This window comes from Tamandua tetradactyla, chromosome X (genome assembly GCF_023851605.1).
Source record: "Tamandua tetradactyla isolate mTamTet1 chromosome X, mTamTet1.pri, whole genome shotgun sequence".
NCBI classification, from domain to species: domain Eukaryota; kingdom Metazoa; phylum Chordata; class Mammalia; order Pilosa; family Myrmecophagidae; genus Tamandua; species Tamandua tetradactyla.
The window spans coordinates 97,760,377-97,767,089 of NC_135353.1; the positions used below are offsets into that span (position 1 = coordinate 97,760,377).

General features: G+C 44.2%; 1 pseudogene; it reads left to right on the top strand.

The window, feature by feature from the left end:
• Positions 1-3,795: 3,795 nt before the first annotated feature.
• On the top strand, positions 3,796-4,909 carry LOC143671537 (lactosylceramide 1,3-N-acetyl-beta-D-glucosaminyltransferase-like; annotated as a pseudogene).
• The last annotated feature ends 1,804 nt before the right edge of the window (positions 4,910-6,713 follow it).

A 6,713-nucleotide genomic window follows, 5' to 3' on the forward strand; every position in this document is an offset into this window, starting at 1 on the left:
AATGAGTGGTGCCACTCCCATTTCCACCCATGGATCCTGGCTATGGGAGAAACAGCACCATACTGTGGACGCTGATTCAGAGCATACACCGCCTCCTGGAGAACATTACCTCAGCCCTTCAAGGTATTGCCAGATTTACAAAAGGCCATTCCACCATTCTATCAATCCAGCTGCTTCTGGATGATGGGAAACATGGTAAGACCAGAGAATTCCATGAGCATGTGCCCATTCCCACACTTCATTTGCCGTGAAGTGTGTACCCTGATCAGAATCAATGCTGTATGGAATACCATGATGATGGATAAGGCATTCTGTAAGCCCATGGATGGTAGATTTGGCAGAAGAATTGCATGCAAGGAAAGCAAACCCATATCCAGAGTATGTGTCTATTCCAGTTAGAACAAATCGCTGCCCCTTCCATGAAGGGAGTGGTACAGTGTAACCAACCTGCCACCACGTAGCTCGCTGGTCACCTCGGGGAATGGTGCCATATAGGGAGATGAGTGTGGGTGTTTGCTGCTGCCAGACTGGGCACTCAGCAGTGGCTGAGGCCAGGTCAGCCTTGGTGAGTGGAAGTCCATGTTGCTGAGCCCATGCATAATCTCCTTCCCTACCACCATGACCACTTTGTTCATGAGCCCATTGGGCAATGACAGGAGTTGCTGGGGAAAGAGGCTGACTGGTATCCACAGAACAGGTCATCTTATCCACTTGATTATTAAAATCTTCCTCTACTGAAGTCACCCTCTGGTGTGCATTGACAGGGAACACAAATATCTTCAAGTTCTTTGCCCACTCAGAAAGGTCTATCCGCATAACTCTTCCCCAAAACTCTGTGTCATCAATTTTACCAGTCATGCTTTTTCCAAGTCCATGATCATCCAGATAAACCATTACCACAGCCCATGAGTCAGTATATAAATGCAGAGTAGCACACCTAAATGAGGAATATGTTGCCACCAAAATCCAAAGAGACCAACTAGGCATTGTGCCTCTTTTGGGGTTGTAGGAGGGTCCATATGCAACAACATATCCTTCACCTTAGAAGGGATATGTCAACATACCCCACACCACTGGACACAGGCAGTTCTACACTTGGTATTTCCACCCATAATACCTCTCACTGCATGAGTTTAAAGAGCCAATATGGGGATTCTGCCAGTTGCTGAGTATGTCTATTCTAATTATGCATTCTGGAACTGGGGAAATAACTACAGAATGGATCTGGGGGGCCACTGGACCCACTGTGAGATGAATCTGAGCTAAAACTCCATCAATCACCTATCTTCCATAAGCCCTCACTCTGGCTGATGGACCAGATTGATATTTTGGGTCCCCTGGAATTAATGTCACTTCTGAACCAATGTCTAATAATCCCCAATGATTCCTTCCTTCTCCACAATGCACAGTTACCCTAATAAAAGGCTATCGGCCTCCCTGGGGAAGGCTTGAGGGAAGATTAGCAGTATAAATTTGTGGCAGTGTAAGAGGGTTCGCCCCCAAAGGGCCCTGGCCTCCCCTTCATTCAAGGGGCTCTGGGTATGTAAACTGTCTCAATTCTGGAAATTGATTAAGGGGCCGCGACTCTGTGTTTTTGTAATTCAGTTTAGACTTCTGTTCACTTGACCTAGAACTCTTGTTTGTACAGCTTGAACAAGAATTTAGTAGACTGCCTTTCTATTGTATTTCTAGGTACCCCATGATTTACTAGCCAATGTCAAAAATCTCTGTGAGTCATATAATTTTGATGCCTGCTTTAGTTTGCTGTATATTATAATAGCAACATCTACCCTGTCATTGGCAATTAAGTGCTGCCACCTGGCTTCTACCAACTGGGGTCCGGTTATCCCCATTGTGTTTAAGGATTCCAGCTCAGTGACAGCAGTTCCTACAGTAATATCTGACCTACAGAGAAGTGCAACCACAGAGCTCTTCAGGGATGATGGTGCTAGTCTCACAAATTTATTTCCCACTGTTCTGGTAAAAGGCGCATCCTCTGGACATTCCTGGGGTGTAAGAACAGGCTTTGCATGATAAATCCACTCTAACATTCCAATCTCCCTAAGCCTCTGGATCCCCTCATCTACACTATACCAGGGCAGTTCTGGCATTTCAACCTCAGGCAATGTCAGCCACCTTTTGATCTATGTTTCAACCAACCATCCAAACAAACTGTTAATGCCTTTTCTAACCCTTCAAGCTATAACATTGAATGCAGAATCTCTGCTTAATGGGCCCATATCAATAAATGTAGCCTGATCCAGCATTTTATTCCTCCCAGCATTATCCCCACCCTTAAAATCCATTGCCACACATATTCCCCTGATTTCTGTCTATACAAATTGGAAAACTCACAGAATTCTTCTGGAGTATGATGTATCTCATGTGTGATACTTTGTACTTCACCTTTAGGGACTTGTTGGGACTTTAGTCTAGTTATAGGTATGGAAGAAATGAGGTGTGGTGGGGGTGGGTCATGAAAAGAATTAGAAATATCTTCCAAGCCATTTGCTTCAGGGCATTCATTTGCAGTTTCACCTTGTGAAGCAGAATTAGTTACTCTAGGGTTAATCCCTTCAGGTGGAGGTTGAGTGGCCAACTCCTCAAGGCAGGCTGGAGGTGGGGCAGCTATTTCCTCAGGGCAGACTATTACAGGGTTATCTAGAGAAGACTCAACATGACCTAGGGTTTCAACCTCGTTCCAAACATCATTATGAATCCATACGTCCCCATCCCATTTTTCAGGGTCCCACTCCTTTCCAATCACTGCCCTCACTTAAAGGCAGACATCATGCAAGATTGAGATTTCAATTATGTTGTAAAGTTGCTACTCTAACAATAAGATTCTGAGTCTGATTTTCAGAGATCTGAAGGCTATGGCTACAGGAAATAAGATTTTCCTTCAGGACACTCAGAAACTTCTACATCTGTCAGATGGTGCTTAAGCTTCTCGTGTGAAGTCTTAAGCCCATCCCTTTCACTCATTAATGTATCCAGTGTATCTAACAACTACCAGCCAACATCTCTATATCTCCTATTTCCACAAAACTCCATAAAGGTGCCAGAAACTTTGTCTCCAGGCATGGGGCTGCCAGGTGTCCCAGCCCTGGATACTCCACTCCTGGCCTTGCCACCTCAGGCAGCACTTGTAGTCTTTCCTACTCACTCCAGACCAGGAATGGTCCCTGCAGGACAAGAGGAAGGAATATGGTCAGAAGAAGATCAGGGCATCCTGGCTCACACCAGGTGGCTCCAGCACATCAGATTCCAGGTTGTATGGGAACATTTACTTACTCTTCAGTAGAAGATCTCGCTTGAAATATCTTTGAAGACTTTACAGAATCCTGCCTGTGGCCTGCCACACAAGACATTCCTGTTGGGCCTGGAGTTGGTGTCACCCAACTTAGTGGTGGCACCCTGTCTGTACCTTGCCATCCTGTGCTGTTTTCCTGTGGAACTATGAGTCTTGTCTCAAATAGATGGTACATGCTTTGAGGTTTCATCTAACATTCTCAAAAAAGAAGTGTATGGAAGAACTACATGATGCTAATCATGGATGTCAAAGTGGAAAAACTTTGATGTGCTAGTACTCTTGTTCTACAGTGTGTTTCATTGTTTTGTACTCACAGAAAAAATAATATTAAAAGGAAATATTTTATGAAATAAGAAACCTCTCTTTAAAATTTTAATGATCAATATGTATTAAGATGGACATCTGCTCTGAAAAATACAAAGTTCTTTGGTCTCAAAAAAGCAAGCACCTGTAAAAGTGATCCTAAATAAAAACAGATCTGAATGAACAACAGAATGTTTGTTAGTAACAGAAGAGTAAAAAAAAAAAGCAGTTTGTTCAGTTATTTGATGCTTGTTTTATAGTAAGCCTTATGTTTTTTGGATGACTGAATGATAATCAAATTGTGAGCCATATGAAGTCCTACTCTTACAGATACCTCATAAATAGCTATAATTTTGTGAATGATAGCTTGACTCTTAAGTGCAGCCCGGTGAGAGCTGCCACCTATCAGCACTTGATGAACCACAAAGAGAAGTGTCAAGCTCAAGGTGGTCTCACCTTACTGTTTGTAAAGAGGGCTCCTGAAAACTATGGCCATCATTCTGCAATTAAAAAAACATGAGACAATGAGAAGAATGTTTGGTCTCAACTTAGTGCTAACATGCAAACTCTGTTTGCCTTAGGAATTCCTTCTAATCTGCTGAAGAGAGAACTGCAAAGAACACTGGATTGGGAAGATCAAATGTGCAATGATATAATTCAACAAGACCTTGTTTTATGCAGTCTTACTCTTAAGTTACTTCTGCAGTTTAGTTGGGCAAATACATTTTGTCCACATGCCAAATTCCTTATGATGGCAGACAATGACGTATGAATTCATGTCATTGGAAAGTTTGGAACAAATGGATGTTCAGGATTTGGGGGTTGGTCGTGTTCACTGTGGTGCCCCTCATGTTAGAATCAAAGCAACAAGTACTATGTCTCCCATGACATGTACCGGTAGCCAGCTTACCCAGACAGCACTGTTGGGGCTACCTATGTGGTCTCCAGTGACATGGCTGCCAAGGTCCATGAGGTATCACAGATGCTCAGCTCTCATCTCTGCATAGACATGTTTATGGGCCTCTGCAACAATAGTGAGGGGAGTACCACAGCACCATGTATTTTTTCCTGGGGAAGGTAAAACTTCTTATCATCCTTGCATCTATGATAAATGATGACATCACATGGACATGTATGAAACCTCCAGGATCTTTGGGAGGATGCCACAAATGCTAAAGTAAAAAGGATTTCAGAAGTTTTTTTCATCAAATTTACTGTAGGTTAGTTAAAATAGTTCTCCTTTACAGAGTGACTTATGCTGACACTTATCCTTGTAGGGCTGTGTTTGCCTAATGGAACTTGAATGTTGTCTGTTTTCACTGTCACTGAGCCAAATCTGGAAGAAAAAACTTTTAAATGTTTATCTGCACCTTAAGAAGAATGAATATCAAAGGCAAAGATATATTTTGAGACCCCAGTCTATCAGAATGTTTTTTTTTGAGTCTCGAAGATATTCAATATAACTTATCTACTTCTTTGCCTACATTCATTTCAAGGACTTTATATTTATGACAGGTTTATACTATTAATAAAAATAAAAATAAAGGATAATTCAAGTTCTCAAAAAAATTCTATTGTTGGCCTCCCCAAGTGAAGGCAAACACAGGCTAGCTTGATTTTTCCAGGGAGATACTAAAGAAAATATTAGCAAGAGCCAATACAGATTTCCAGGAATATGGTAGAATAGGATAGGTCGTGTTCATCCCTGCTCCAAGAAACAGTCAGAGAAGTGACAGAAAAAATGACTGGGACAACAATTCCAGGGTGTAAGTGACCTGAAGCGGTCTTTTACACCACATAGGGTGGTCCTGGTTGCAAAAGCTGAGGAATTGATACAGAGAGAAGTGAAGACCATCCAGCTAGTACAAACAGCCTAATGTGCACAGACAGGGAGACAGGGACCAGGAAGTAAGCCAAGCTGTGTCTCTTGAATATGCTACACCCAAGCACAGTGACTCCCCATGACCTGGAACCCCCTCAACTTCACCCTACACACCCAACCCCACCCCCCAGCACTCCAAGCACTTCAGTATTGACCCCTCACACACTTGCATCCCTGCCCCACTCCCCCACTGTTCACATATGCACACGCACCCCTTGAACTTGCTCACTTCTCCTGTGCAGTGGCACACTCTTGCCCTGCACACCCAGGACCCATGCACCTAGGCCCAGCCCATTGCCCCCATCTCTCCATCCCCTCTCTATCCATGCACTCACCCCGGTATTCATGCTACATCAGCCCCCAGCCCAGGTAGTCACATAACCCCGCCCCACCCCCAACAAACTCTACACATGTGTAAATCTGCACCAAAAACCCCAGACCCATCATGCACCCACCTGCATCCTGACTGCCCCAGACCCCACGCATCCACACCCTGGCCCCTTGACCTCTACACCCTGCCACCCTCTTCCCAGAAATACATGCATGCCTTCCTTGCCCCTGCAGCACCGCACAAGTGCTCACCTGCACATCCAGGCCACACAAGCAATTAACCCATGCAGGCATGTTACCTCTCCCTGACCCCACTGAGCTCCACGCATGCATACACCAAGGTCCTGCCACCCCAGATCCATGTACACCAATGCCAGTACCCTTTCTGTGCTGGTTTGAAAGGATGTATGCCCACTAGAAAAGCCATGTTTTAATCAAAATCCCATTTCATAAAGGCAGAATAATCCCTATTCAATACTGTATGTTGGAAACTGTAATCAGATCATCTCACTGGGTCATGTGATTTAGTCAAGAGTGGTTGTTAAACTGGATTAGGTGATGACATGTCTCCACCCATTTGGGTGGGTCTTGATTGGTTTACTGGAGTCCTATAAAAGAGGAAACATTTTGGAGAATGGGAAATTCAGAGAGAGCAGAGAATGCTGCAGCACTACAAAGCAGAGAGCCCACCAGCCAGCGACCTTTGGAGATGAAGAACGAAAGCACCTCCTGGGGAGCTTCATGAAACCGGAAGCCAGGAGAGAAAGCTAGCAGATGATGCCGTGTTTGCCATGTGCCCTTCCAGCTGAGAGAGAAGCCCTGACTGTGTTTGCCATGTGCCTTCTCACTTGAGAGAGAGAGACCTTGAACTTCATCGGCCTTCTT